The sequence below is a fragment of the Siniperca chuatsi genome, linkage group LG9, assembly GCF_020085105.1.
Source record: "Siniperca chuatsi isolate FFG_IHB_CAS linkage group LG9, ASM2008510v1, whole genome shotgun sequence".
Lineage (NCBI taxonomy): Eukaryota > Metazoa > Chordata > Actinopteri > Centrarchiformes > Sinipercidae > Siniperca > Siniperca chuatsi.
The window spans coordinates 12,297,474-12,314,727 of NC_058050.1; the positions used below are offsets into that span (position 1 = coordinate 12,297,474).

The following is a 17,254-nucleotide window of genomic DNA, read 5'->3' on the forward strand; positions in this document are numbered from 1 at the left end:
AGTGTCTCTATTTCCCAAAGTTGAAGCCTGTGATAGATAATATGCCACAGTTAACACTGAAGAAATCACATAACAATCAACTTGATGAGCCCGATCAGTACCAGACCATGGTTGGGGTCATTCAAAAAAAATTAGATTGAAATTGCTATTACATAATTGAAAAGAGAGCATTCACTCCTAATCACCTTTCAGGAGATAGACTAAGGAAGGCTTCAATGTGAAAAAAATGTCCAATTTGAATAATGAAACCTCACAACCTGAAGTGAGAACAAATTAATCCCGACCTTGAGTCAGACTACCTGCATTCCAAGCATATTGTAAATTTCGTTCTTTTCAGCGTCAAAAACCAGGAGAGGATCTGCAAGATTGTCTCGAATCACAAGGCCAGTTTTAGAAGCTGGAGCTATTTACATGGAGAGATGAAGCACATTAAAACAAGCCCAGCAACATCAAACTATCTTCATCAGAGGCTTTCTTCCATCTCTGCGCTGACGTTCCCTCTTCTTTCCTTGCCTTCCCCTCCTTGTTGTACTGTAGATAACACGCTGTGCAAATTCCATTCAGGTGCAAACACACATATTTGCATTTGTAACAGCTGTATAGTCTGCACCTGTTTATGAAGCAATTCCAAATTCAAACTTATAGAACAAAAATAGAGCAACGCTATTTTTATATGAAGTGATAAGGCAGGTTCAACTTTGCACCTGTACCTGCACCTAGTAAATCCGGCACCGTCACTCCAGTACAAAGCCTGCTATAAATTCCAGCTGCTGGGTTCTTTTAGAAGAGAATGACAAAGGGTTTTAACAAAGCTGGTCCTACATGCAGCGCAGGGAAGTCTCACAGATCAGAAAGCATGACACAGCAGCCCAGGGTGACATGCGACATGGGCCGCAGACACAGGCTAACATAGTTTTTATAAATGCCCCCATTTCCTCTTTTTAATAACCACTTATGCTGTCATTTCCTGCCCCATACATCATCATGAAGAACCTGCTGCAAAACTCTGCGTGCCGCAAAACATTCCTGCACATCTCTCCATCCTCTTTCATTGTTTCTCTTCATCTTCCTTTCCTCTGTTGTGTGTATGTGGTGTGCACTCAAATGTATATATACAGTACAATGTCTAAGTGTGTGGATCCCATGGGCAAGGTCCCAAGGTCCTCTCTCATCCAAAACTGTGACTGGTGTGTATGTGTGTGTGTGTTTGTGTGCAATATGCTACTCATTGTGTGTGTATTTTTGGGTATGCTCTTGGTGTGTGTGTGTGTGTGTGTGTGTGTGTGTGTGTGTGTGTGTGTGTGTGTGTGTCTGACTGCATACCCATGGGTATCTGCCTGAATGTACTTTTTGAGAGTGTGTGTGACTGTGTATTGCATGCAGCCATGTGAAGCTGTGTGCCTGCTAGCTGCCTCCAGACTTGTATTCCCAAAACAAGCCGCAGGGCTTTGGCTCAGGTTTGTGTGTGTGTGTGTGTTTGTGTGTGTGTGTGTGTGTGTGTGTGTGTGTGTGTGTGTGTGTGTGCACCTGTTTGATAGTGACTGTGTGGAAGAAGTGCACGCTAAATTCTCCGTCACTGTTGTGTGCGTTCGTACCTGTCTGTGTGATTTTGTTTGTGAATGTGTCTGTCTACCAGCCTGTCCATCTGTCTGTCTGTTTCAACCTCCACCTGTTTGTTAAATGACTTCCTGTCATTCCATCTACAGTATGTGTTTGACTGTCTTTGCTAGTCCTGGTCCAGAGTTGGGCTGTAACTGGGCCGGGGACAGCACCTTGGGGTTGTTAAACCACAGCAGCTACAACGTTACTGAAAAGAAACTCTCAGATATGGAGTTCAGATGATAGTTCAGTGATTTCTAAGTGTCTAGAACATAATAATTTTGTATTTGATATTGATTATTGCCATACTGTACCACACTTCGTTCCAAAAAACACCCAACACCCAACCCTTACTACTGTAATTCAGTATCTGATGCAGCTCTTCTTTCTCTCTGAGAGACATATGTCTCTCTGAAAACTTGTGGTGAACCGAGCTACACAAATGATGCCCGGGTTTCCCATCATGGAACTAGATCATGTTTGTTTTTCCTGCAACTTATCATAATGAAATGCATCATAATGTCACTCTTACATCTAATTAGTGGTAGGTACTTTGAGTTGTCACTGATAGCTTGGCAGCTGTGACAGAACCCATCAGCAGAGATTTGCTGTACCTTCACTAATGTTACCAAGAAAGTTTTTTTTTGCTAATGTTGACTAGCAGATACTGTTCAAATCAGAATGTATTAAAACTATTAAATATGACTATTACTGAGTTCAACATTATTTCCTTAATTTTGATTTCAACTTGAAATTGAAATACATGCAGTAAATAAAGGAGTGTTCTCTACTAACTCTTACCTATTTACGTACGTATGTAGGGCTGCAGCTGACATTTTTTTCAATATTGATTAATCTACAAATAATTAATCATTTAGTCAATGAAATGTCAAAAATAGTCAAAACATGCCATCACAACTTCCCAGAGTCCAAGGCGATGTCTTTAAATGTCTTGTTTTGTCCGACCAACAGTCCAGAGCCCAAAGATATTCAGCTTACAATAATATAAAACAGAGAAAAGCAGAAAATCCTCACACTGGAGAAGCTGGAGCCAAAGCATATTTGGTATTATTTCACTGTTTTTGCTTGAAAACTGTCTAAAACAATTAATCGAATATCAAAATAGTTGCTAATAATTTTTCGTCCAATCGACCAGTCAATTAATCAAATAATAGACCCCAGATGTCTCCAGAAGGTCTGATTCACTTGACACACATCAGCAATCAAATGTTACTGGCTTTGTCACTCTAAGCAACCTTTACCCTTCTGAGTTTTTACACTTTTAGAGAACTGAATTGTTATTTCTTCAGTCTTTATAACAGGCAGAATATACTGTTCAGTGTTTGAAACTGTCTCTTCAGTTGCAGATATGTGTATTGCATTAACCGATAGAAGTTTAGTTTTAAGGCATAGCTGGACTGCTGTTTTTACCTTTATTGATGTTTACAACAATTTAATGTTTAAAAGCCTGCTTCACTCAAATTAAAGTCAGTTCATGAATTAAATAGTGTGCAATTTAGAATTAAGTACAGTTTAGTACTTAATTTTAGAGAAGAGTCAATCTGATAAACTGTGTTCCCTGCTGATTTCAATGGAGGGCATTCTTTCCTGAAATTATATGGATTTATTTAAAGAGCACTAGTCGCAGATGTTATCAGAGAAAATATAGATTTGTAGTTAATGAGTTTACTTTGTTTTTTTTGTTGTTGTTGCTGTGAATTTATAATAATAATTTTATATAGCATAATACTACATTCAAATAATTGATCAATTGGCTCACCACTGCTCCCGACCAAGGTTAATATCCAACACGTTCATCAGTACAACCCGGAGTAGCGTCCAGAGAAGAAGAACATTGGGAGAGGGGAGTACTGTAATCGCTCCAAAACACCAGCCTCTGATCTCGTTAAAGACTAATTGATGTTCTATGTTAACGAGCTTTACCTTAATTAGTAGTATTAAAAAGAACACTGGGTGCAACGTGTGGAGAGGGTGGGAGAGGGGTTTGGGTGGGCGGCAGGATTGAGGAAACTATCCACTAATGTTGCATCAAACAAATGATGAAAGGGGAGGCGGGAGAAAGAGAAGGGAAAGGAAACTGTGCAGAGGAAGTCACAGGTTGCAGGGTGAGAGAAGAGACGGAAAGGATGAGGCAAGAAGAAACAGGGGATTGGCAGAAGAAAAGAGAGACAAGCAAGAGGGGGATTGAGCTAAGCTTGAAGGTTTTCTATGCAAAAGTCAATGAATCAATGAGGTGATATTGATCAAGAGCAGGGGGTTGGAGAAAACAAGCACATAAATGTTGACTCTATTCCTCTCATCTCTTCTCCTGTGTCTTTCAGCCATGCCCCCCTATAATATTCAATTCCAACCACCCCTGTCTTACTCTCCCCTTCATTCTGCTGCTTTTCCAATCTCTCACCCGGCTCTCCCCTCATGCCTTCCCTCCACCTCCTCACACCTTCTCTCATCTCTCGCTCTCTCCACACCTTCTGTCTCTCTCATCACCTCTCCTCCTCCCCACCTCCTCCCCTCCTGTCTACCCCTACTCACAGCTGGTACAGTACAGATCTCTCTGGGCAACTGTACGACAGATCGGCAGAGAAGAGGGCTGTGCTGACACACGAGGCAACACTTTACGGGCAGCAGTGCACGCAGTACACTGCTGCAGTACGCCTGTGTGTAAATTTCACAGGGCTTTGCGAGGGAAAATGATAAACTGAACAGAGCACATCACCTGTGGGTGAAAGAACTGATTGAAATGGATATCAGCTAGAGACTTCAGCCGAGAGAGGAGAAAGACACCAATCACCCCACAGAAATGGAAAAACAAACAACACATTAATTCCAATTTCCATCTGGATAAATGCATTTAGTGGCCTCACAGTGCAGGCCAATAAATGTGATCTTGCACTCCCAATCACTGCAGCAAATCTGTAAGAGAAGCATCACTGTGCCTCTCCATTTTACAGGTCAACAGCAGAATCTTCTGCCTTGGTGGTCTCTATGGTCCAAGGCCTTTCTTTTTTGCCAGAGAAAGCAGTGGTGGTGGTGATGGCGGTTGTTTGTGTTTGTGCCTGTTATTCACTTCTCTATTAAAGTACTGCAAGGCGAAAACAAAAGTTATTTGGGCACCCAAAGGGGTGCAAATTTTGAAATCTACCTACAAAGTGAAATCTCTCACACACTCCTGCACCCAGCTGGGGAAAAAAACGCCTGTTCCAGCTGTCTGAGAGTGTTTGAAGCAAGTCAGCCCGTTGGGGAAGATTCCTCGGTGGCAACAGAGGGATAACTGTGTGCTGCCATACGCCCAAATATTCAGCGTATCGGGATATAAATAGATCAAGAGGAAAAAACTGATCGGCAATCTTGCGGGCTTAGCGGTGGCTATATAAGACGAGCAAGCAGACGCACTCACGCACACACACACACACACACACGCACTAACATTGACCACGCAGCCTGAGAAAATGAGCATCAACAGATATGATCACCTCAATTAATACATCCGCAGCAGAGCGAGGGGGAAACTGCAGCCAGCGCGGTGTTTAAAGACTTAAACGGAACCCAAACTCTGTCTTTATTAATAATGCATAGAAAATTCCTGGCAGACAAAATCACAGCCTAAAGGTTTAGTCTATATGATTAATTGAACTGCCGGTAATCTGTGCGTGTGTATCATTGGACTATCTACACCGGCTGCTGTGAGGAACATATGCGTTAAAGAGCTAAGAGGCTTGTGAGTTTTCAGGCGCAGCAATGACAGAGGGGTCAAAGCCCCGGTGCGCCGGCCGTTTCCACCTCTCCATCCCCGGCCATCCATCTCTCCATCACAAGCGGCCGTGCAGATGCCGACACCCGAGCCCCCTATTCCTGTCTCAATGACGCGTAGCACCCTCTCACTGCCCGAACCGCAATTAATCTAAGCAGTAGGCTACAGAGTCTGTGTGCGTGTGTGTGTGTGCGGGGTGAAGCGTAGAAAAATGCCTCCGCACTGCAAATATCATTAAAATAAATGTACTTACTGTTTTTCACCAGCCTTTCCCCCCTCTTTTCCTGCGTCCCTCCATCCTTTTTCACATCCTTCCTTGTTGAGGTATCCGTTTTGCGGGTGTCCCCCCCCCACCGCCGCCGCCGCCGCCACCACACACACACACACACACACACACACACACACACACACACACGCACGCACGCTGGGAAAAATATATATCTAAATATATATATGTTCTACATGTATTCAATTTCTCCGATCTCTCTCTTTACCTCTCTCCCTCCCTCTCTCCTCTCCTCTCTCTCTCACACACTCTCTCTCTCCCTCTCCCTCTTTCCCTGTTCTTTTGTTAAAATTCAGTATATGCGCCCCGTCACCTAGCAACCGTCAACCTCTCTCTCTCCCTCTCTCTCTTTCTCTCTCTCTCGTTCCTTTCCCCCTCCCTCCCTCTCTCCATCACTGGCGACACGTGTTGAATGCTAAACTTAGCGGTCCGGAATAAAATTAATAAAGGGATGGATGCTCTATATCTCCCCCTTTCTCTTTCTTTCCCCCTCTCTCTCTTTCACTCTCGCGCGTATCATACTGCAATATAAATATTTACTAGAACCACTCAGCCCTCTCATTGCCCCCCCCCCCGTCCCTCCGCATTTCCCCTCCCTCCCCTCCATCCATCCATCCATCTCCCTCCCTGCATGCCTCCCTCGCCGTCCTGCCTCTTTCTCCTGCCTCCTATCGCCTCTTTCTGCTTCTCCAAGCAAAACGGAGGCGCCACACCATCGTCTGTGGATCCACATGTGAGTGTCATCCTGCCCTGTGTGTCTTTGCATGGAGAGCTGCAGCGCGCGTGCCAGCGTGTGTGTGTGTGCGTGCATACATGCGTGCGTGTGAATGAGAAATCTAGTAGCATGTCAGTGACCAGCGTCAGTCAGTGTGTGCAGCTTGCAGAGAGTGGAGGAACATGCAGTATCACAACACTGTCAGTGAACTCCTTATGTTTTGGCTTCAAAGCGGAAATAAAATATTTATGTTTAAGTAACTTTTTATAAGCATTTGTTGAAGAGAAATGCTACCGTAGGGTATGCTGGATTATATTTTCTTTACAATTCTCTTTTACCCAAAGGTGACTCTCTGGGGGACACAGACGGTGTAAAGTACGTGAAATTTGGGATGTGTTGTCATCTTCCCCTCAGTCATCCTTCCTCTGTGTGCAATCTGGGATCAGCACTAATCACTGAAGCAACAGTTAGCCTCAGATCATCAGCAAACCAGGCTACCCCGTAAATGGTCTTATGATTAGGGTTTAACCTTTTTAGCAGACCTTGGGTTGTCTTTCATGATCACACACAGAGAAATACACACATATATAGTGTAAACACACAGAGAGAAAGATGGGCTGGGTGCTTAAATGTAACAACTGCTTGAGGACAAGCAGGGCGAGGGTCTCACTGTATTGATAGAAATGTGTCTTGCTTGCTTGTTTGGTAGATGATGGAAACACACACCCCAGTTCCATCTAATTGAACAATCATCAATATGAGACTAACTCCCAGGTGCACGCACATGCTGGAGAAGCATTGCAGTATTGTGTATATACAGTATGTGTGTGTGTGTGTGATGTGTGGGAACTCGGCTCAATGCCTAGAGGCGATGTCCCCTTTATCAGTCTCTGAAAGGTCTGTCCTGTGGAACCTGCATCACTCTCCCAAACACAGTCATCATTAGGCTCGCCTCTAGATGCCTACAGGTCACTGTGTGAGTGTGCATAGCCCAATGAATACATTTTGGCTGGAAATTTTAGTTTTTACATCCTTAAAGGGTTGGCTGAATGGAATTTCATTTGTGGTGCTCACAGCATTGAAAAATTAGACTTAAAAAATTCAACAGCAACATCTCTTTCCAAAATCCGTGTGTCCTCATTACTCTGGATAAGCCACAGAACAAGCTGTCAACAGTTGTCATAGTTTTCATATTTCCTCGGTAGAAAGTAGTTTAGTAGAAAGTAGGAGGAAATCTCTGAGATGGATATCTCAAAACCTGGGGAAATACAACAAAAACTACCTGTAGGGCTAAAGTCAGTAGAAGTAAACTAGAAAATTAGTTTTTTAAGGAGGAAATTTTGGTGAAATTGAGAAAAGTTACACACCAACAAATGCAAACACGTAGGCCTTATACAGGTGCACAGACTAGGGCGGCAACTAAGGATTACTTTCATTATCGATTAATCTACTCATTGTTTTCTCGATTAACCGATTAATTGTGAAATTAGTGAAAGGTGTCCATCACAATTTCCTAAATCCCAAGAAGACGTCTTGCTGGTTTTGTCCGACCAACAGTTAAAAATCCAAAGATATTCAGTTTACAGTACAATGATGTTAAACAGAGCAAGCAAGCAGCAACTCCAAAGAGAAAGTTTGGAAATTTTGCTTGAAACTTGTCTCAAACGATGAATCAATTATTAAAATAGTTGCACAAACACGCACAAAAAGCCACACACACCAGTTTCCACCTGGTTGTTTCCACTCAGGAGGTTTTGTGATGGAATGATGCTGCACTAATAAACAATTATGAACATAGACTGCTGCTAGTTACTCTACATGTACACTGATCTATGGTCAGTTTTAGGACTCAGTCCATATGGCAATAAAGGTTAGGGTGTAGGGCGATTAAGCTGATCTGTGCATCCCGACTCCAGTGATTAGGCTCCAGATGGTATAGAAAGGCCGGTGGCCGCTGTTTCTGGGCCACACGATCTGTGATAAAGGATCCATATCTGGTTCAGTGGTGCGTTCACTGTTGCTGCTGTGGTATTAATAGGCCAGATACACATCAGCTATTCATATTTTCTGCTACGGGGGGGAAAGGTGAACCAGCCACTGTACTCTTCATATTCCTCTTGTTATCTGTATTTGCCACATGCATTCATCTTCGTTTGCATTCCTCAATCAATTCATCATCACACAGCTCACCCGTGTGCTCCTCTCTCTCTTCCTTCCTGTCTCTATGGTGGCATCTCTGTTTTGCCTGGGGCCTATGGAGATATTGGAGTGGTAACATTAGGGTTTATGAGGCATGTGATAGTATGCATCATCACTGTATTTACTCCACAGTGTGTCGGTATGCTTCTGTAGCACACAAAGACCCACAATGTCTGAGTACATTTACATGGGATTTAGAGTGCAGGAGCTTGTTTTCCTGTTGTGCTTAATAAAGTTTGGACATATGATTGAGGTACATTGCTTTGCTGATGTCTGCTGTTTGTTTTCCCAGTTCATCTTACTGTCTGTGAGAGCATGTGTGTGTGTTTATGTGTGGGAAAGTGAGTGAGTGAGTGAGTGAGTGAGTGAGTGAGTGAGTGAGTGAGTGAGTGAGTGAGTGAGTGAGTGAGTGAGTGAGTGAGTGAGTGAGTGAGACAGTTTGATTTTTGTTGTTTGGTCTAATCTTATGTGACTGGGCTCCCCTATCTCTATTTACGCATCTGTTTAGCTCTGAGCTAACAATCAAACAATAAGGTTCTCTCTCTCTCTCTCTCTCTCTCTCTCTCTCTGTCTGTCTAACACACACACACATACACAAATAAACATATACTGTGTACATAGATGCACAGAAATACAAGGGACTTGAAATTCTGGACCCCATGACATTTCTATAACAACATTTTTATCTTTTTAATGTTAATGTTTTAAAAAATTGCCAATGTAAATCTACTAGATGTATATATATATAATTATCCTGCACACAGCCAGGGGTGGAAGAAGTATTCAGACTTTACTTGTGTAAAAGTACTAATACCACACGTAAAAATACTCCACTACAAGTAAACGTCCTGCATTGAAGATGTTACTTAAGTAAAAGTATTTAAGTATAATAGGGAACGTAAAAATACTCGTATAATTAAATCTAATTAAAACAAAAAAACTCAAACTATTAAAATTAAATTAATTAATAATTAAAGTAATTACAAGGAAATGAATTTTCTGTCGAATTGATTCAGCTGCACTTGTGTTGCATAGTTTAATCTATAACAAAGCATGTTTTGTATGTAAAAATCTTAATGTCAGCTGTCAAATACTCAAGTAAAGTAAAAGTACCTCAAATTGTTATAATTGTTAGAAAATTGCATTTTCATTTTCATTTTGACTTAAATATTGCTTGCATAAAAGGAAAATCAGGTTACATTGTTTATATTTCATTTTCATTTTCATTTAGACACCAAAAGAGCGTGGTGGCATGTAAATGTAACTGCAATAGACAGGGGGCGCTGTTTTGCTTATTGCATTTGAATATTGCCCAAACAGATTTTCCATTTTCATTTTAAATAGAACGCCCATACAAGTATGTGAAAATGAAAATTGGATTATTTTATTTCCATTTTTACTCAAATAACATTATCATTAAAATTATAATGCTACTGTGGAATTACACTTTCATTTTCAAGTTCACATTATCATTGGAATACAGTCCCGAATACGCTTCCATAATATACAGTAGTTAAAGTGTAACTTCACCCCCAAATTCTGCTAGGTCCCTCCCCCCAGCATATTTTTTAAGTGCAGCAGCGGACTGCAGGACAACACTTTAGGGGGCGTGGCCTCGTGTGTGCCGCGGGAGGTAAGGAGACACAGACCAGCCAGCCATGATGAGCAGCTGCTGTCACACTCTCCGTGTCCACGCTGGAAACACACTGGAGCTTTGACAGTCAGAAGCACATTCATGGCCCTTTACAAAAGTTACCTGTGTTGTAGCTGAGCTAAGGTTAGCGGCGAGTGTGTGTGTCAGTATGTAGCCCTGCTGTTTATCAGGGGGATCATCATCAAGGGAAAGAAGTTAGTCCGGTGTTGCTTCCACAGCCATCAAAAGTACAGGTCCGAACCATTGCGCCAAAACTGAAAAATACTAAGTGGAGGGTTGGCAAAAAACTAGCGTAAACACTTGATGCATCTCGATCTGCATATATTTTAAAATGAGCGCTGTTTTACAGACTCCCACTCAAAGGCGGGGGGAGGTGGGACGACCACATCTGATTAGATTTCACTTTTTTTTTAAATACAAATGTCTCATGTAAAGTGTCCCACAAGGTCGACTCAGCATTGGCCTTGCAAGGGTGATTTAAAACAGTAGATGGTGTATTGAGCCATTTTCTATCCATCAAATGCAGATTTTCATACATTTGGTAAGAATGTCAATATTAACACCAGCATTGATGTATTTCATCACAGTTTACGATCAAAACACGTTTAAGTGTGCACCTCTTTAATATTAGCTCCTTCACCAACTACTGCAGGAAAATGCTGCTTACACTCTCAGCAGGCCATACATTGAGTTTGACTTTATACATTTTTCTAATAATACTTACGTATTTTTACTTAAGTAATATTTTCAATGCCGGACTTTTACTTGTAATGGAGTGTATTTACAGTAGAGTGTTTCTACTTTTAAGTAAAGAATCACAATACTTCTCCCATCACGCCCTGCATTCATGTGGTATTCAGAAGGTGCACCATCTGGAACTTACAAGCTGGCTGCTTAATAGGTTTATTTTCACTTTATATTTTATTGAAAATGATAAACAAAAGTGGATGGCCTGCAGCTTAAACAGCCGACACAATAAATGTAACGAATGCTGCTTAACACTCTGACTACCCACAAACATACAGTAAGTGATAAAGGTGCATACAACAGTTGTTTTTACTTTTGAGTGGCATGAAATGTGAATTTTCTGGCTTGGAGTGGCATCGTTTGGCCTGGGTGTCCAAGGCTACAGCCCTGCATGTTTTATGAATAGCCCCGGATCTCAATTTATTTATTTATTGTATTTTTTACAAAAATCTGAATAATTAAAAGCCCCAGATCAATTCATGTGTCATTCGGATTCCTTAAAGTCCTCGAAAATAATGCTATCATTGATCTAAAACGAAAGTACATTTTTGGACCTCTGTGTGTTCAAGCAGCAGATCTACTACTTCACGCCACTTTTTGTTGGGGCGAGACTGTTGACGAGAGAGAATTGTTAATTGTTGTTGTTGTATTTTGCAAACTATAATTTTCCAAGAAGAGAAGTTGTTTTTTCTAAAGAAAGAAGCAGGAGAAACTGGAATTTGACAAAACATTTTCAGTTCACATGGTGTCTCTGGTGGCGAATGTTGTGAACATTATAATGCTAATTTTACTGTATAAATTGCTATTTACAATATATTAAATTATTTATTCATATTTAGCATTATTCATCAAATAATACCACTAAACCTTAATAACCTTCCTAACTTTTCACCCCCACACACACCACACAGATGCTGTGCACAAGCAATTGAAATTGATTTGACTACAATTCAAAGAGCAGATAATGAGGTTGATTAAGACAGAGAAAAGACCCTTCATAATTTTTATGCCACTAGATTCCTGCCGTTTCTGCAGTACTTTTGTCAAGTACCACTGAAACACAAAAAGACAGGTAGGAAGAAGTTGACCACAAGGAGTGAGAGATTGCTGGGTTATGAGAAGGCTTATATTGTCTCAGAGGAGTGGTGTCAAACTGGCAGTATACTCTACCGGAAATCAAATTTGGCATGTTCCCACAGGTCAAATGGTGGCTTTGAGTGCCACATTCAGCTTTGATCGCTGCAGCATGTCCATCGCCTCATTCATTGATACAAAATCATGTAATGTTTTAAATTTCCGGTTCTGTTGTCTCCTCTCACTGTGACTGGCAAGTTCTTCCATCTGGCCTGGATGTCGTTAAGCAAAGAGTCCTTGGGCCGCAGGGAATATACTGAGATTTCCACACAGTGCTGCATTAAACAGCCGTTTGTGAACTCACCAAATTTTATTTCTTTTAGAGAATACTACTGGCCTTAAAGCTATTGGGATGACTCTCTGAGCCTGAATGGACTGTGTGGTATCAACACTGAAGACACGGAGCTTTGACATATGTTGGGGAGCTGGTTAGATGAGGGGGAGACAGAGAGTGGGGAAGGGGTTTGGTAAAGAAGAGTGAAGAGGCCACAGATTACTACCGTGTTTTTTAAAGAGCTAGAGATGCCTTTTCAACTTTCTTTAATTCCCCCCACATGCATACTATACTATATGTGTGCATTTACTTTGCATTCAGTAGTTGAGTCTATCTCTCTTTCCCTTTTCCTCCTGCTCTCACACACCGGGCGGAAAGTGAGGGCAATTGAATTTCCTTTCAGTGGCGATGTGTGGAATAGGAAAAAATTCAGGGCCACAGTGCTAGCCTCTGTCTCATGCAGACACTGAACGCAGGCTTAATCCATTCCTCTGCCCTTCCCCTTCCATACATACTTGTCTCCAAATCCCCTCCACTCCACTCCTGGAATAAATTATTTCATTTATTTTCAGTCCGCAGCATTTTTATTCGTCTCTGTGGTGCGCCTCAACTTCTGTCCCCGTGGAGAGCCCTGATGAATGTATTGGGCTCACACCCTCTGATCATCCCTGCTCTGAACGCCTTTAGATACACACTGGCTTCTGGCTGTCTTTGTTGCACATAAGGACTCTCTCTCCTTCCCTCACCCTCTCTCTCTCTCTCTCTCATTCAGACTCACAAATACACAAAGGAATAATGCAAGCTATAGAATAGATCTGGATCCTTTATTGTTTTCTTCTTGCACACAAACTCTGCAGAGACAAAAACACATTTTCACTCTCTGTAGATATGAGCTGGCCGTGTTGTTCCTTGTTTCAGATTAATGATGAGATTTAAGAACACTGAACAATTTCAAATAACATCTATAATTCATCTGGGAACACATGTTCAACAATGTATGGAATTCAGTCTATATTGCTGAGGTCATGAATATGGAGAAAAGCTCCAAATGAATTATTCTTTTTTATAATTGGAGTCCCAGGACTGGATTATCAGAGCAAGAAGCCTGTGTGTGTGTGTGTAATGGCATCTGTTAATATGGACACGTGGGGTGTAATGTAGGTGTGTGTGTGTGCTTGGAGGAATTAATGAAGGCAGTTGCACTCTCTCTTGCGCCAAGTTGTCATGTTGGGGTGCTGCACTGATTGGCGTGGCCTGGAACACTGTCTGGAGCCCCTAACGATGTCGGATAAGACCTCATCTTCCTCATTGGTGTGCTTGTGTTTCCCAATGGGACACAGCTTGACAACAAGCGATTGGGATTCGATAAGGATAAGTGAGCGCTCTGTTTCATCCAGGTCACCGGGGGATTCACTTCTAACTTCACACTAACTAACACACCAAAAAGCACACATACACACATAGAAACCACATTCCCCCTGACGGGCAGTCCTCCAGTGGTATCAATTAAGGAGCTGGTTCAATCAGTGTCTTAGCACCATACTCAACTACAAGGAGATTAAGACTAAACTTACATTTTAACACAGAGGAGACAGCCACACAAACATACATTCAAAGACCCCCCTACTCACAACCCATAAAACAAACAGAGATGTTTGCACAATAACCAGCCTCATTTTTGTCTGCTGTGTCTGTTGCATCTGGCGGCGTTTGTGCTTTGAAACTCTATGAAAAGAGGACAATAATGGAATGTGTACTTTCTCTTTCTCTCACTGTTATTTTTCTCTCCTCTTGTCTCTCCCTTTGCTAGGCTAAAGTCTGACCTAAATACTTCAGGTTTTTGATGATTGGACCAAAACAGAGATCAGAGGCGTCCGGCGGGCTTGTCGTGATAGTGGAGGGAAGGGAGGGAGGCTGAGGATCCGGACACACTCAAAGAGAGATGCTGGTACTTACCACACTTCATAACTGTACAACACGGAGCTCATAAACCAGTCAAACCTTATCCTCACAGACTGCTGAATTCATCATCTTAAATCTTACTCAAAGCCTTACCTTTCACCCTGCCGTGAGATGAAAAAGCTGTAGCGTATCAGCTCTGTGCCCTCCACCAAGCCACCACTAATCCAGGCCCGGGCGGGAGGGGTCTGTCATTCACATGCTTGGAGGGGACACCAGAGAACCTTTGACCTTGGCTTGTGACCACACCTTGAGATTGAAGAGCCAGTAATGCAGCGATGGCAGCCGGCCCACCAGTTAATGATCTGCTTCTTCCTTTTTCCAGCTTAATACAGATCCATACTGCTCACCACCATCGCAGCACTGACACATGCACACACACACATTGTCTTTGTACCAAACACACGCACGCACATGAACACTGTTGGGGCAGGAAACATAGAGGTCAAAGAACGCCTCACCAGTTTTCTAAGTGCACCCATTCATTTTTCATTTAATGATGTGAGGGGATGTGAAAGGTGTAAGCACCGTGATGAAGTCCCCTTCAATTCCACCGCCTGCTCCTCTGTCCTGCAGGACAAGAAATAAGGACGGGCAGCTCTGACCAGAAGTTTTGAAACTCTTTCAAAATGTTTCAGTCAGGATGAAGTACTGCACTGCTTCCTCAGCTGAATTTTAGTCATCAGTGTTGAAAGATGAATTTTCTAGTTCATCACAAAAGTAATACATTTAGCTGTTACACGATAGTAGTGAGATTTGTTTTGTACACATCAATGAAATCATGCAGAAGAAAGTTTGAATTCCAGCACAAGACTTACCCAATCCTTAACAAAGGTGTAAGATCGAAACACTGCATTTTATTCAGTTGCAAAGACTGAAAATGATAAGTACAGATATTTTGGGGGGCCCTGGTGGGGGCAACAGCAATGTTGCTAGGTACGCGCCCTACATCTCTGACGCAATAAAATCCAAAAGGACACAGTAAACATACTATCAACGCATCGATGGGACGCACCCTATTTTTTCCCTGACAATGCTACATTGTCAACAACAAATGCGTGTGGAAATCATATAAATAAACTAAAGAAATCTTGCTGTCAAAAAACTTGTACACTTGGTGTAATTTGTTATCACCTTCTCTCTGTGTCAGGGCTGAGCACACAAACATAAACACACACACGGAGCGCAGTCAGAACAGCAGAGAGGCGGTGGAGATTACTCGAGTTGACGACAACTACGCTCATTACTTACTTCGCAAGTAGTCAGTACACCTGTTCAACAAGCATAAACATGTAGAAAGCGATTTTTTAATTAAATCTGCTCTGTCCGCAGTCTGATCCACGGACACTATGTTTACACAAGCACAGTGTGCTAGCTTGGCTAATAGCAAATTTTTACAAACAAGCTAAAACGAAAGCTGTCTGTATGTAGTCTAATTGTTTAGCTTAGTTTGTCACGTAGCTTAAAATTTGGCAAATTCTTGTAAACTTACTGCTGGCTGAGACAAACCAGCCCCTCCTCTTTCTACCAGCGGTAACTGACTTGGTGTGAATCACACCAGCAGCAGAGGGGGGAGGACAGAAGACAGGAGGAAGGACTGATACTGACTGAGGTGTTCTTAATGCTTTCTAAACTTCACTCTGTATTTTGATGTCAGGAATACGATTTATTTTATTGACATTGTAGATTTGGTTCCAGGGAGATGTCATTGAGTTTATATAGTGACTTTGCTGTTGTTAACTTTACTGTTGCTGCTCTAGAAACAGCATTTTGTTATATTTCAAATATTCTATTCTAATCCTTTAGTAATGAAAAAGAACCAGTAAGAGTATCAATAAAATCCTAATGATACCCATCTCAAGTCCGCCAGCCCCGCCTAACTAATATGCATATTGAGATCAGATCACAATGCTGGCAGAATCAAGATAATGAGAACACTTATTAATAACAGGTCCTTTTGATCAGATGTTATTATCCAGATAATGTATCCAGATACAGATCTCATGTTAGTACCAGCTGTAAATGGAGCCTTAGTGGCATGTCTTTCCCCATTTCTCTCCCCTCATTTCCTGTCATCTGTCATATCTCTAATTAAGGTGTGAAAATACACAAAAATACTTTATAAAAAAAGATTACAGACATTTCAAAATAGTGTTTCTCTGAATTCTTCAGTAACTATAATTAGTTCCACCTCTGACTTTGATCTTTTAAAGAAGGCACGGGATAATTCTTTGACTACAGTAAACATCTATTTCATCCATTAATCAATCAACAAACCAATCTTTTGATCAGCTCCATAGTTTGCAGGATCAGTCATCCGAGAACGCTGCCATTCCTCACCATAGTTACCATTAACCCAGTTCCAAACCACAATTAAATAATCAATCAAAGAAATCAATGTCTCGATCAATTGCTTAATACACGTTTAAGTCGCCACCAATCATCCTTTAAACTGTGGTGATGCTTGTGCTGTCAGAGCTGTGTGTGTGTCCAGGGAGAATCGAGGCAGAGACAAGCAAAGCACACCTCAGCTCTCTGAAGTGGCTTCCCTTCTCTAAACACTGATCTGATAAGATAGGAGCAAACCCCACCAGGAATTTGTTTTCACCGCTCTCTCTTTCACTGCGGAGTGGATGATAGCGAAGACATGTGGAGAAGGGAGCCACTTTGGCCCTGTCTCAAGGCACACTAAGAAAAGCAAGTGAATTCCACCAGAGAGGAAGAATCCAGGGCCGGTTATTGGTTTTGGCCCCGTCAGACTGACCTGCAGAAGCCAAACATCTGCTTCTCTTATTTGATGGGGAAGCAACAATATGTGCTTGGCTGTCGCCGTCAGCTCTCGCCCACACAAAAGGAGAGTCGGCCTGTGACTCAAGGACAGACACAGGCGAGAAATTATGACTGCTTCGATCCCA

General features: G+C 42.0%; 1 protein-coding gene and 1 long non-coding RNA gene across 6 annotated transcripts in view; one reads left to right on the forward strand and one right to left on the reverse strand.

Moving 5' to 3' along the window:
* The window catches only part of LOC122881997 (glutamate receptor ionotropic, NMDA 2D), a 61,914-nt gene extending 55,776 nt beyond the window's left edge, over positions 1 to 6,138 (reverse strand). For all 5 annotated transcript variants that reach the window (XR_006379273.1, XR_006379274.1, XR_006379272.1 and 2 more), the window contains exon 1: positions 5,625 to 6,138. The gene's annotated coding sequence lies outside the window, so the exon portion shown is untranslated. The remainder of the gene's footprint in view (positions 1 to 5,624) is intronic.
* A 130-nt stretch (positions 6,139 to 6,268) lies between these two features.
* LOC122881586 lies at positions 6,269 to 15,448 on the forward strand. The gene is made up of 2 exons (XR_006379185.1): positions 6,269 to 6,390; positions 14,191 to 15,448. It is a non-coding gene; the product is annotated as an uncharacterized LOC122881586 (long non-coding RNA).
* Positions 15,449 to 17,254: the final 1,806 nt, after the last annotated feature.